Below are 15,828 nucleotides of genomic sequence, written 5' to 3'. Positions count from 1 at the left end.
ATTGTTTTCCCCATTAAACAGCTGCATAGTGTTAAATTCTAAAAAGAATTTTAATGATTACATATAATTCCTTTGAGTGGATGTGTTCTAGTGTACTTAATCTTTCCTCACTGCCGCTGCCACGTTCCCATTGGTATAGACTTGTATTGCTTCTTAACTTTTAAACTAAGAATACTTCTACACTAAAAATAATGCTGTGATGAACATATTTACTTATAAATAGTGTCCACACATAAAATTATTTCTTTAAAATGGAATCTCACTCTTGAAATTATTGATTCAAGTATGTGAAAAGCTTAAGGCTCTTGATAAGTATTATAAATTTTCTATGATTATAATGTTAAAATTTTCTTTGCTATTCCTATTTAATGTAAAAATTCTTGCATGTACCCACCCTTTACTTTTTATTGCACTATATTCTAGAAGTATTTGACATTTAAGTTTGCAGTTCTGTCATTATCACTAAAGATACTGGACACACTTTTATAAAATTTAGTTTGAATTTAAGAAACTGGGCAGATGACTGGTGTGTGTGAAATTTGCTGGTAGGTTGATTTGATGCCCATTTTATCTTTTGTCCTTTGTCAGCCTCTCGGGGAAAGTTTATGACACTAAACACAATGTAATGTACCCAGAAATGTGAAATTGGTCACCAGGAACTGCATTAATGGCTCTCATTCTGCAATACTGAGATGACAAGATGAGAGATGAGATTTGAGACCTCATCTACTGAGAGATGAAGTTTCATTTAGACAAGTGTTCAAGTCTGAAGTCTCTTGCAATCTCCTATGAAAGGTGTGCGTTCAGAGTTAAAATTTCTTGAGAACTTAGTTCAAGGAATTACTTTTCACCTCAGTTCAATGCTAATTTACTCTACTTGTAAGCAAACAGAATGTAGCAATACTATTTCTATCCTAAGAACATATGCATGTTGTTCCATTAGTAGTAATGTATTCATCAGAACATTGTTGAACAGTAGTTAAGTGATAACATTTGTAGGCAGTAATCAGAGACTTGACAGCTTTCCTCATCACTAGCATTCTTCCTTCTAGGAGGCGAGAGATGTGAATTCAGAGAAGGATTATGAGCTGATGTTAACACAAATACTAAGTTGGATTATTTGTTTAAAAAATTTACAGTGATCTTCTGAAGTTGTTGTATCCCAGTGTCTGCATTTTATAGGTTACATTCATAATAAAGAATTAAGCAAAATTTCTGAACTCACACAGAGAAAATATCCCATGAGTAGCAGAGCAATAGTACCCTTCATGGCACATAGGAGGGAGTTTAATTAATAATACAGAGAGGATGCTTTTGGTCATTAAGGCTTAAAATTCTCTTCTAGTGAGACCATTATTGAGGATGACCTATCCCTCCACAATTTATTTCCCCCTTTATAGAGACAGTCACTTTTACCCTTCATTCTCTTCCCCCACCCCTCCACTACCTCTTAGAACCCTCCTTACTACCTAAACAATTTTTAGGCTTGCTTACTCTTCACTTTCTGCTAAACAAAACTTTCCCCTATATTTAACCAAATCTACTTATTTTCACAAAGCAATTTATCAACCTTCTACTGTGACTCAAATTTGACTTTTAGGTGACCAAAATACTTATCCAAATATCTACCCTGCCCTGGCCGGGGGGGCTCAGTAAATTGGAGCATCATCCCATACTCTGAAAAGTTGTGGGTTTGATCCCCAGTTCAGGGCAGGTACGAGAGGCAACTGATTGAAGTTTCTCTCCCATTTCTCTCGGCTTCTCCCTCTCTTTCTCTTTCTCTCTCTAAAATAAATAAAAGCATACCCTCTGGTGAGGATTAACAAAAAAAAAAACATCTGCTCAACAGAACAGTCTTCTTTAAGTGTGTGCGTGTGTGTGTGTGTGTGTGTGTGTGTGTGTGTAAAAGGGAGAAAGAGAAAGAGACCCGATGCTGAAGAGGGGACTCTCCAAATCAACACAGATTTGTTCCCAAGTCTGGATAAGGACTACAATGTAGGCTAAAAAGGTATTTTTGTTTGGTAATCATTTGAATAAGGAACAATATCAAATGCCAAGGAAATTTTGATCATATCCTCACAATCTTTATTCTCATCTTTAGCATCTTATTACTTATTCATGTTAATATAATTATTTTGAAACTCTCCTCCTCTACCATGTAAATATGTATCCTTGGACACTTGGATATAAACCAGTATATGTTCTATTCTAACATTCTTCCATATACTAGTCTCCTCCACTATCGTGGATACTGCACTGTGCTTTTCAAATCTCCTGTATAGAATTGAGGGACTTGCTCTCTCCGCTGATGGGAAGAATTGTCCTCTGTTGAAGACAGCCTCTTTGCCCCATTCATGCCTTTGAATTAAGGATAAAAATGGCTCAGCCTCTTCACCTCAATTTGGGACAACTTGGGAGGCCCCCATCCCTTCAGAAGCTCAGAGCTCACTGTGTGTCCAGCCAAGGCCACGCTGTGGCTGCACCACAGCCCAGCGTCTCCCTCTGCCCAATCCTGCTGCCTTCCCTTTCCTGCAGGGGTTGGTCCCCAGAGCTCTGCTTAATAAGCTTTCTGTACACTAACCTCCATCTCAGAGTCTGTTATCTGGGCAAACCAACTGTAACACTCCCTCATTGTCATCTCCTTCCAGAATATTTGAGATTGAGTTTTTCTCACACCTGTTCCTGAGCTGCCTGCCCTCAGCTGTTTCTCCTTATCCTGTGCTTGTCTCTGTCACCACTCACTTTGCTGCTGGCTATTTCCTGGAACTCTATGCTCTCTCCCAGGAGGAACCCCTCTAGAAAATTATATGTGGGGCAGGAACCATTCCCTTTACTGTCCTGTTTTTATTCCCTACAATATCACCCACACCAGGCTATAAGGATATATCTGAATTACTGAAGCATTGCAGGCAACTGAATGGTATCACAACTAAATCTGACTAACTCTGGAGTGCAAAGGAGAGAAGCACAAAATGTTAAACCCATTATTGGGGGACCCTCGTGGATACATCCCAGGTCTTTATTATGCTCTTAATTCTCAAATCAATCCTTTCCCCGCTACTAGAATAATAAACATCTCCTTTTTCAAGCATCACAATTTACCTCTTCTTTCTTTTTCAGAGAAACCCCACCTTTAACCTGCAGGATTTCTAGGACTATCTCCTTCAGTGCATTCCAGGAGTAGTAATCCAATTCCTAAAATCTGCCCATCAGGCAAACAGAACCATGTGGATGCTGGCATTTCAAGTCAGTCTACTGTCTGGTCTGGTTATCAATATAAGTACAGCTATGTCTCAGTTTCCCTGGTCATCCAGTCATTCACTATTAAATTACCTCCTATAGACAAATGAAAATTTCTGAGCAACTGTTATCTAACTCTGTACTCCAATGCCATTTCCACTAGCCATTGCCACTTGTAGAGATACCTGTTATTCCCAATTCTTGAGCTGTGAGAGGACTTATTTCTAGTTTTAGTCTTCTCTTGGCTTCTATCCATCTCATTTTCCAACAACCAAAATTGCACAGTTGTCATCTTCTTTCCTACTTTTTTTGTTTCCATGGTTTATGCTTTAAAAAAAATCGTTATTGTCACTTAAATGGGGTTTTAGTAGAACCCTTGACAAATACATGTTCAATCCATTAAGTTTAATTCAAAGTTCCAAATAGAGTACTATCAGTTAACCTTTTTCCTCATAGACCCTATGTTTATAATAAAATGGTTGAATGTCATTATTATGAAATATAGGGATTAGTCCCCAAAAGAATGTGTTATAGCATAAATATTTTGGCTACCATTGAGGCTAAGTGATATTGAAATAGGAGTAAAGGAGATTTCCTGTAATTCCATATGAAATATATTAAAATAGCATTTCAATGTAAGGATTTGTGAATATCACCTATTAGTTCTTCCAAAATTTCTGGGGAAGGCTTCTTCATCCTTTTAAAACTTAGAAGTAAGAAAAGCAAGTGGGAAAGAACATTTCCCCAGTAAGAGTTTGCTTAACATTAATTTATGTCTCTCATGTCCTATATTTTACCTCAGGCTTTGTCAGGCTATAAAACATATTTTTAAAATCATGGATGCATTTCATATTAAAAGATGACAAAATATGCCTTTCTTACTAGGAAGCTGAAGAGGGAAAATAACACTTTGTTTCTGAGTATTAAATGGACAAGTCTGAGCAATGCACAGGCAGAAAAGATACATATTTAAGATAATACATATTTAAGAGATAAATTACAAATCTAAAATGCCTTTTTAAAGCACTGAAGTATGCAACTGTTATGAGTTGAGTAATACCCTATAAAATACAGTTGCTGAATTCCATCTTTCAAGGGTTTTCAACTGACACAATAAAATTTTTGTTCATGAACCAAAGATCAAAGTCTATTTTTGAAGAGAAGAAAGATGTTCTCGATGGGACTGGGATTTACAACACTCTGAAATCATTCAGAGAAAGTCCATTTCTTTAAGCTATAGAGAGAAAAGCATCTATAAAAGGTACAGTGCTGACATTACCTTAAAAAAGTACAAATAAATACTGAGACTGGAGGAATAGGAAACATGCAGTTCCAAACCAACAGAAGTGGTTTAAAATTTTCCTTACTGTATTAGGGGACTAACCCTCATTCACTGAGTTAACTATATTTTGCTGATTATTTTGTAAACATTACAGACTATATCTACTTATTACTTTGATTTTGATATGAACCATTATGCTAATAAAACAACCGAGTGGGAGCTAAACATTTTTCCTTTTTCTTTATATATGGTGGTTAGCCTCAAATATGAAGCTTCCTGACTTCTTAATACCTCATTGTGGTGTTAGACCACCTATCCTAAATTTGGTTGGTTGAGAGTATTGAGCACCGTTTTGAAGACTGACAGGAACATTTCTTTCTTTCCAATTTTGTCTCCTAAGAACCCACTGTAATGGAAAGAATGCTTTTCTATGTTAAGTACTCTTAAAATGTTTATTTTTGGTCCACAATTTACATATTTTATATAGATGATTCACTTCCATGCAACCTGCCATGTCAATACTACTAGTATTGTGTTAGAAATACTCACTGAAGGCATACATGTACATCTTAAGTTGGCACACATACACACACATGAAAAATAATTATTCTTCCCTCATTGATGAGGCTAAAGCTTGGAGGACTGCATACACGTCCTAGATATCCTATATACCTTGAATCATGTTGGATGGGAAAATCCGGTGTTCATGGGAAACCTTTGAATTCCAGGCTTTGGTGAGTTCCCGGTTGTGCCCTGAATGTTATATAGTCTTACTCTGGTGATGGTGACAGATATATGGTAGCTGACATTAGAGCATTTTGTGGTTGACTGATTTAAAACCTCATTCTTAGTTCAGGTGGTTTTTAGTCCAAGCAGGAAAACAGATGGCACAATCAAAAGGGTAAAGAGGGTTTGAGTGACTCCTTCTAGAGGTGTGGGCAGGGTGAGAGGAGTCAACAAGTCATAGAGAAGTGCCTCGGGCCCAGCGCTAGCAGCCAGTCCTTAATGTCCCTCAGCCTGAACTCCATGAGAGCTGTGTCTGTGGGAGCTGTAGGTTTAAGGAGAATGTTATCACTGCCAAACTATGGCCCAGCAGGCAGAGCTGGAGTGGTGGGACTAAATAAGGTGGCACCTCTCTCTCTGAGCCTGCTTCTGGCAAAACCCAGTCCAAGTGATCCAGTCTACAGAGGCCAAACTTCTGGGCATAGAGACAGACTGGGAAGAGAGTGGATCTGGAGAGAATAGATGATATATTCCTTTTAAAACGAAAAATGTGGCCCAATTACTATCAAACTGAAATTACATGGGAATTCAACAAAAATGTGACTCAGTGAAACCCAACTATTGATTGCCCATTACACAAAAGGCATAAATGACAAAGAGCAGAGAATAAATGTACAGTTCAGGTTGGAACCCAAAATGAATCGACACCTTTAATAATGTGCTCAGTCAATATTGTGTCTTCACTTGTTTATCCATTCAGTCATCTATCCATTCAAGGTAAGTGGTTTACCACAGACTGTAATTTACATTCAAAGCCTAACTTAATTATTAATGAAAAGAAAAAAAGAACTTTCCCCTTTGTTAGTGTATCGGGGGATGAAGATTAGGACCCAGGAAGGAGGAATGAAAGAAATATGCTACATTTTATGTGATAATTAAGTTGTAAGTGGATATGCAGACATACCTGGACAACTGTATGTTGAAGAACTAAAGAAGAAGAAGCAACTGTACCTGCTGGGACAAAAGAGAGAGGACTTGGTCAATTTAGGTTAGTAGGGAAAGAGTGGAACCAACAACCTGAAAAATCCACTAACAGCGTTATTTACTCATTTGCTCACACCTAGTCTCTAGAAACAATTCTATAGTAATAGCACTGGGCTTATCCTCCTTGCGGTGAGAAAATTAGAGGGAATTTATTTGCAATGGAATATAATCAACATCAGATCTTTCTTATTCTGAAGGATGTGGGACATCACAAAAGAACCAATGGGCTGAAAAGGGTGGAAAGTAAAGTTGCAGGTTTGGGGAAGAAACTTGCTCATTGATCCTATATGCCTTTCTTATAATTGTGTAAATCTGGGCTTTCATTCTATATACTCCTGCCTACTTTTGTTAACGCATTCTGGAGAGATACAAGTAGGACGACTGAAGTGACTGTCTAGGTCAGTGACGGCGAACCTATGATACGCGTGTCAGAGGTGACACGCGAACTCATTTTTTTGGTTGACTTTTCTTTGTTAAATGGCATTTAAATATACAAAATAAATATCAAAAATATAAATCTTTGTTTTACTATGGTTGCAACTATCAAAAAATTTCTATATGTGACACGGCACCAGAGTTAAGTTAGGGTTTTTCAAAATGCTGACACGCCGAGCTCAAAAGGTTCACCATCACTGGTCTAGGTGCTAATGTAAAAGCTGGGCTGTAATCAGAAGTGGCATCTAATCCTGACCCACCGTTTACCTGCTCTGTGACCTTAGGCAAATTACTTAACCCCGAAAGCCTCAGGTTCCTCCTGTGCAGAAGACGGATGATACCGGTGCATTTCTCCAAAAGTTACTATTTGGACTGTTTGAGATAATGCATGCAGAGTGAAATGCCTGACACGCGAAATCTCACTGAATGTTAGCAGCTGTGATGATGATGATGACACCAATGGCGATGTCAGAATGGTTCTGTCTGACGGTTATTATTCCTGAGAGCAATATTGACAAAAACTTTCAGATTTAGTAAAGGGGCAGCATTTGAGAATGAGTCACATGTACAGACAAAACGATTATTAAATTAAGATTTAAGATAACACTTTAGTATACTTAGCTACAAGTCAAGAAAGATTTGATGTGAATTTAGCTTTGATCACAAATCCCTCTAAACCAGGAGAGGTAGTGTGCCAGCCTGAAAGGCCAAGGATCCACATCTTAGTTAATTTCTGAGGTCCCCTTGGTCTTGATCTTTTTTTTTCTTCTTCAATACATATTATCTCTTACATGATCCTTAGGAACATCTCTCTCCATATTATTCTGGATATTGCAAGGGCTGCATGGCTTGCTTTTGCAAGTAATCAAGTTTACTAAACATGTATATTACGGGGACTTGCTGACTTAGTGCTGAAGACGTATGAGCTTCCTTTGTTTATCTCATATTTCTCAATATTGCATCTTTTGTCTTCTGCATTCCATATTCAGTAAAGTGTGGCATAGGACTTTGTGTGCTACTTCAGCACATCGGTGAGGACATGGGCCTGGAGTCAGCCTGCCTGTGTCTGAATTTAGGCTCCAATGTACACTTGTTAGCAGCGGGATTTTAGCATTACTGTAAAGCGGTGGGATTTTAGCATTACTGTAATTAATTTTACTCTGTCTCCATTTCCTCTTCTTTAAAGGTGAAGTTATAAGTACCCCAATTGTAGGGTTGTTGTAAAACTAAAACAGGATAATCTATTCACTAGCACCTAGCTTAGAGCCTGGTATCTAGGAAATCCTTAATAACCACAATTGTTGTTAGTACATGACTATCAGTACTGCGTGAAGTTCCTCCGTCTGAGGGGATCATACTTCCCACTACCATAAAGTTAGGCTTGGCTAGGTGATTTGCTTTCGCTAATGAAATGTGAGGGGAATTCATGTACACAATTTTCAAAGGGAAGCTTTTGGGGCCAGTGCGCCTGTCCACCATAGCTTCGCTCTGCCGTGAACATGTACTTTCCAGACAGCGATGCTCTCTGGGTCGGGCCCTGGAACAGACACAGCATGGAAGAGACTGGCAATGGAATAACCAAGGACCGATTTCATAAGCATAAAGTAAACCTTTGATATTTGGGGAATTGTTTATCATTGTGCATAATTTAAAGAAGGCTAATATGGTCCTCAAACCATCAGAATTCACTCTCAGACAGTTACTTGTTCACTGTCTTTATATTGGTGGGTCTATGTTTATGTTTCTTCCTTATTGAGCAAAATCTATGTACTATGGCCTCATAGTAAAGTTGATTATTTGGCCACTGAAGACTTGACCTTTGAGCAGTACCACCCTTAACACATGTCTACATTACCACTGCTCTGTTCCATCATTGTCATATATGGCGATACTCTGTTCAGAGTAACAGGGTAACTTTTGAAAATTTAGGAATAAAATCTTGATGTTTTCTTTTTAAAGAATTTTCTGCAGTGACACTCAGGTAACTTAAAAGCTTCTTATTGCTATGCATTGCTTGGAAGAAATAATGTTTATCTATATAATGGGAATTGATTTTTTAAAAATATATTTGTATTGATTTCAGAGAGGAAGGGAGAAGAAGAGAGAGATAGAAACATCAATGATGAGAAAGAATCATCAATTGGCTGCCTCCTGCATGCCCCACATTGGGGATCAAGCCCACAACCCTAGCATATGCCTTGAATGGGATCGAACCATGACCTCCTAGGTTGACGCTCAACCACTGAGCCATGCCAGCCAGGCAGAAATTAATTTATTTAATGCTTTCTATGTGTTCCTGAATTGCATGAAAAGAAAAATTGGGAATTTAGAAACCACTAGAAGAGCTCATCATATATAATAAAACCCTAATATGTAAATCGACCGAATGGTGGAACGACCGGTCGCTATGATGCACACTGATGCTGAAAGCAGGAGCTGCCCCTGGTCGTCAGTCTGGTCCCACAGGGGGAGTGCTGCTTAGCCAGAAGCCGGGCTCATGGCTGGCGAGTGCAGCGGTGGTGGCGGGGAGCGGGCCTAAGCTGGCAGGTGGACATCCCCCAAGGGGTCCCGGACTGTGAGAGGGCGCAGGCTGGGCTGAGGGGACCCCCCCCACACAAATGTTGTGCACCAGGCCTCTAGTTTTATAATAAAATCCAGAGGTTAAAAATTTTAAACACTTCATAAGTTTTAAGAAAAATTCCCCACACATTTTCCAATTATATTTAACAGTACATGATTATAGATCTCAATGAGCAAAACTATTACAACACAAATAATGTTTTGTTAATAATCATTCTCCAAATTAATATTTTTTTAAATTCAATTTTTCCACTAAGTCTATTTTATGGCTGTATCCCGTCTTCTTAGGCAGCAACAAGGAGCTATAGGAAAGAATGTACTCCTTTATAAGCACTTACAATTAACTTTAGAGAAGAAAGGTGCATTCTAATGTTCTTAATTTTCAGAAACAACAACTTCAAAATTAGTGAAAGATTTAGAATGGGACAGCAGAAGAGCAGGGTTACAATGTCAAACTGTCTTGAAATACGAATCCAAGTAATACCAAATGATTTTTACCATGTATTTGAAATTTTGACTCAGAAGAAGAGAATAACTTAGAGGAGGATGGTAGGCATACTTTTTTTTTCTTTCTTAATAATTAAACAGAAATGGCTGGGCAGGGGTTACTCTGGGAGGAGGATGCTAACATATGTGTTAGATTGGAGAGGGTTCTAAATTTTGGAGTAATTAAGAGCTGATTGGCCCTGGCCAGGGAGCTCAGTTGGTGGGAGCATCACCCCCAATTAGCCAAGATCGTGGGTTCCATCTCCAGGTAGGGCACATACAAGAAGCAACCAATGAGTGTATAAGAAACTATCTTATACACTATCAGTACTACGTGAGGAACCTCACGTAGTACTGATAGTCACTCTCTCTATCTCCATCTCCATCTCCATCTCCATCTCCATCTCTCAAATCAATTTGAAGAAAAAACACCTGATTGTGGTCTTGGGTGAGTTACTTAAAATTTCTGGATCTCAGTTTCTTCTTTAGTAAAATTGAGTTGGTTTGATATGATCACTAAAATAGGAGTAATGTACTTCTGAGACTATAAAATTCTCTACCAAAGCACATTCTTTTTAAAAATGCCGAGTAACAAAAATTTTCTAGTACAGTCAATATCAATCAATTTAAAAAAAATTAACTTTGGAAGTTATGGCAGATATTATAATTTGGTTTACTTACCTATTTAAATTCTCTTTCCCTTGTCATTCTCTGGTATAGGGGCTGAAAAAAATAAATAAAACATAAATAAATATGACATAAAATTTGTTATCTCCTCCCTTGCAAACAGAGTTGATTTGAGATAGCTGTGGCTAGCAGCCGTGGGCAAACTACGGCCCGCGGACCGGATCCGGCCCGTTTGAAATGAATAAAACTAAAAAAAAAAAAAGACCGTACCCTTTTATGTAATGATGTTTACTTTGAATTTATATTAGTTCACACAAACACTCCATCCATGCTTTTGTTCCGGCCCTCCGGTCCAGTTTAAGAACCCATTGTGGCCCTCGAGTCAAAAAGTTTGCCCACCCCTGGAGAGAGAACTAAGTAGATGTCTGTTTGGGACTTCTGGGAAAGTCTGTTTTTCTTGATACAGGTGTTATTCTTTTTATATTTCATCTCACCTTTGCCTTTTCTTGCCCTCAGTCTAGAAAGTAGATTTGATCGTAGGAGCTGCAACAGTCATAGTGTGACAATAAGGAAAAGGCCTTAAAAAAATCACAAAACTTTGTCCTTCTCTTCTTGAACTATCAAACCAATACTAGTAGCTTCCTACTTCTTATTGTGTTAAAAAATAAATAAATACAACTTTTAGTTAGCTTAAGCCACTGCTCATTTAGATTTTTCCACAGCTGAAAAATAAACCTTATCTCTTAGAGTGACTGAAAATAAGTTCCTTTACAAAGGCATCCTAAAATTTGTATACGTTTATTCATAAAGCAAACAATACTATGCAACTGGTTGAATGCCCTACATTTAAAATGCAACATTAAATTTATACTCCACATTATAAGGTTACATTATATTAGAGCTGAAATATAACTTAATGATTAGCCCAAGAATAATAAAAAACAACCTGAAAATATTAATTTGTTCATGTTCTTCTCTAACTTAATTGGCAAAAATCTTATTTATGTTAGGAATTATTTTCCAATAAGCACTATAATTTACCTGCCAATATTATGTCTCAATATAGGCATGCACATATAAATATACATCCACATTTTGAAATAATTTTATTTCAATGTAAGTGGATTAGTTATAGATTGAGGTATGTAGACTACCTTAATGTGAAATATCTATAAAAATGGATATGAAAATTATTCTTTTAAAAGACACTGTGAAAGTATCAAAACCAAAGGCTTTTGATTGTTTCATAATTCAAAAACTTGGTCTGACAGCCTGCTAACATGCGCACAACAGCACTTCACATTTGTATGCGACTAATTGCAGTTCAGAGTATTTCATAAATGAGCAATGGGTTGTGATTAAACCTTACTGTGAACCACACATTTTTGCATAAGAAAGGGAATTATTAAAAATAGAAGCAGAATATTCATCCAGTTTCCATTCAGAATTTAGCAAGGGAAAGAAATCCTTAATGGGTCACATTATAACCTCTATTACTGCACAGACCTCTCCCTTCAATGGGGAATTCCTGAACAGATGATGAACAATACAATATCCATTGCTGCAGACCTAGAAACAGACCAAATTAATTGAGAAAAAAAATAGTCACTTAAACCTTCCGAGGAAGCATTATCAGCAGCCATGAGAAAAATTATTTTCAAAATGAAATGATTTCTAGGAAACAATGATCTCAGTGAAAACTGGAACTTTTATGGAGAGGACTAATAATGTGCAAGATAGAACAAGAGTGCAGGTCCTCTTACCATGTTACTTCCCTTAAAACAAGGTTAAATCAAAACGAGCCTACTAATCATTTAGTTGATAAATTGCAAACATCCTAGTTAAATAAGTTTTTACTTACAATAATGTAAAATACTACACTAACATAATTATATCTCTCTACCTTTCTCTCCAGGGAACTATTTTTGCAGTAATCTAAGTGGCTATTAAAATTACAAGATAAATTATGAATGCAAATTAGAAACCCCTTGACTTTTGAGAATTTGATACTAAATTAATGGGAAAACAAAAGCAATGAAGAATTCCAGACATGATAGACTAAGTGTTACCAAGACTTGCCTTCTTTCTGTAAATAACTATATAACTGAACAAAATATATAGGGCAACTATTTTTAGGCACTGGAAAGTTGGCATCTTAACGTGTACTCTCAGATAATTCTGGTATACCTTAGCATCTTATAAGGACTTTTAATCAGCTACTTATAAATGTTTAAGGACTTAAAGGAAAACATCATCTCAATGACTGAAAAAATGGGAAAGTTCAGCAGAGAAATGAAAATTACAATAAAGAATTATATGGAAATTCTAAAACTAAGAAATGTACAATAGCATCAATTTCACTGGGTGGGCTTAAAAGAAAATTTTAGATAGAAAATAAGAATTGCTAACTAGTTTTAAATCTGACCAGGGAATGCAAACGTCATTCTCACCTTGAACAGTACCCGTTCTGGGAAGTCAGATGCATAGATTGTGGGAGTGTCTACTGTTAATGTTAGAATTCTTATAGCTCTCTGCTTTCATCCTTTTATACTTGGTAGTATCCAAGGAAAGAGCCAGGTTTGGTGGGGTCTGAAGCTTAATCTCATTTGGGTACCTTTTAAATAACATAGTACTAAATCTTGAATACTGGGCCTTGGAAAGCACCTGTGCAAACAAGAGTCCCTAAAGCCTACGCTTCATTAGCTTCCTGGAAAAATACACTTCTGGAAGTATATCGCTCTAGCTAAATTTCTTTACCTATTACTTCTAAATGTTATATCTTTACTTTTTAAATGGCATCACCTAAAACTAATCACAAGAATAAAATGTACACAGCACTTCTCCTTACAAGGAAAACTATAAAACACCTACCATCACACTACCCCAAACACCTCATTTATCTTCTCCATGCCTAATATTTTTTAAAAAATGGAGATTTAGCATGAGGCATATTTCCTCTTAAAGTATAGAATATTACCAGTTTTCTTAGAGGGAAAAAAAATTTGTTTAAAATTTTGTTCATGCAATCCACAAGAACCAACTATGAGGAAGGCACTATGATGATCCCTAGAAGGAAAAAGTATGAATGAATATACAAAAAATCCAAATAAATTATGTAGGCAGGACTAACTCCCACTCCTTAAGGGCGGGCTGTGCATAGTGACTCCCTTTCAAGGACTGCAGCATGGAAAAGGGGGGAAAAAGTCAGTCTGTAGTTGCAAACGCTCTTTCAACCAGATCAGCACTGACAGTGATCCATCATGTCGCTAATATGTACCCTTGAGATGATGTGCTGAAAATGACACTTTACTTCTTTGACCTTCCTCCCCAAACCCATAATCCCAGTCTCATCATGAGAAAAATGTCAAATTCCCATAGAGGGGCTTCCTACACTATACCTGGTCATTACTCCCTCTAGTATCTTATAAATTTCTCTGTAAATCTAAAACTGTTCTTTAATAAGGGGGTTCAGTTGAGAGAATAAAATCAGAAAAAAAATCACAATATGGTGCCATAAATCTAGAATACAGGTTTGAACAGAGGACTGTGGGAGTTGCATCAGGATTTTAAAATAAAGTATAATCTTTTCTACTTAAAATATTGGAATCTTCAGTAGCACCCAGCAAGTACCTTGCTGAAAGTCAGCAAACATTTCAGAGAATGCTGAGGAAGATAGCACCCTTTTGCAAGAATGACCTAGATGTGGTAGACATAAACAGAGGTAAGTGAAGATAAACTGCTCCCCGTACCACCTTCCTAAATGGTGACGGCAAATTTCAGTTCAAATTCTGTCATACGCACCTTTATTACATAAAAATTGAGTGAGATCTCAGCAATTTGTCCTTTTTAGTACTTCAACTATACTTCACATGAAAGTTTTTTTGAGAAACCAGAGGGGAAATTGTTTTTCTTTCAATCAGTAGTAGGCAAACAGAATCTCTCTAGGCAAACAGAATCAATCTCTCTCTCTCTCTCTCTCTCTCACACACACACACACACACACACACACACACACACACACACAGGCACACAGGACTGGCCACTTGACCATTTCAGAAAAGACTCCATTTTTGGAAAATATAGGGTGAAAGGTCACTAGATGTTTATATCTGCTTATTCCGTGTTTATAAGCGAATGAGGAGTGTCTTGAAAATAGTTTAGTCAACACCAGATTTCACCACTGAGAACCCATTACTGAGATTTATCAGGCTGAGGAACACAATCCCCGGTGCAGACAGAAGGTCAAACCAGTTTAACACCCCAGCTGCAACAGCCTCAGGAGCCCCATCTTTTCTATTTAAAGCTGGCTGACCACCCAGGAGTGTGAATTCGTGATTAGAGCAAAGTGAGGGTTAAATCTAACCATCGCATGTCTTCATTCTACAGTGACTGTTGAAGTATTTTAAATTAAATTACAGCCGTAACCGGTTTGGCTCAGTGGATAGAGCGTCGGCCTGCGGACTGAAAGGTCCCAGGTTCGGTTCCGGTCAAGGGCATGTACCTTGGTTGCGGGCACATCCCCAGTAGGAGGTGTGCAGGAGGCAGCTGATGGATGTTTCTCTCTCATCGATGTTTCTAACTCTCTATCTCTCTCCCTTCCTCTCTGTAAAATCAATAAAATATATTAAAAAAAATAAATTAAATTACAGACACTGTACCGCCATGGTGTCCTATGCTATTCTCCAAGCTATCCTCGTTTGAATCCGAACCCTGCCACCAACTGGGAGGCCTCGCTTACTTCTCTGGGTCCCGGTTCCTTCCTCTGAAAACCAGGGCACTGGGTTAGGTCTCTCTGGTTCTTTCCATCCACATACTTTACGAACCTGCTGTGTTTTAGCTGAAGTAGAAGGAAACATAAATGTACGCGTAGAGACACTAGCTTTCACTCTTTGGAGGACCAGATTACACACACCATAAACATTAGCCTCTTTGGGGGATCAAATGTTAGCATCAGACAAGTACGTTTAGGGTTACACTTTCAGTGTTCTATGCTTTATAAAGGATTCTATAGGTACTAGTGATGTTAGTATAGAGTAAGTTATAGCGTGTGTGTGTTTAAGTCACAAAATAAAAATAGTAACCACTGAAGGGGGCCAACTCGTCGATTCTCGGCTGTACTCTGGGCCTCCCCTTCTCAAGGGGTTGGTTTCATAGGGGATGGTGCTCTCCTTTCAGCTTTCAAACGCGACAAACCGAATTCATGTGTCCAGCAGCAGTCACCATGTTTCCTCGCGTTTCCCATTTGGTCCGTTATAAAATCCCAAACGTAGCCTTTTCTTTTAAAATTCCCTTGAGTATTCTGTAAGCTCCACGCATAGGTGGGTACCCTCCAGGCACCGACCCACAAAGCTCCCTTCTCTCAAAAAACAAGGCGCGGAGCTGTGTCTCCCCCGGGCGCTGCTCGGCGCGCA

The sequence above is a fragment of the Myotis brandtii genome, unplaced genomic scaffold (genome assembly GCF_000412655.1).
Source record: "Myotis brandtii unplaced genomic scaffold, ASM41265v1 scaffold374, whole genome shotgun sequence".
Classification (NCBI taxonomy): Eukaryota; Metazoa; Chordata; class Mammalia; order Chiroptera; family Vespertilionidae; genus Myotis; species Myotis brandtii.
The sequence above is the reverse complement of the archived record's forward strand: the minus strand, read 5'-3'. Positions refer to the sequence as shown.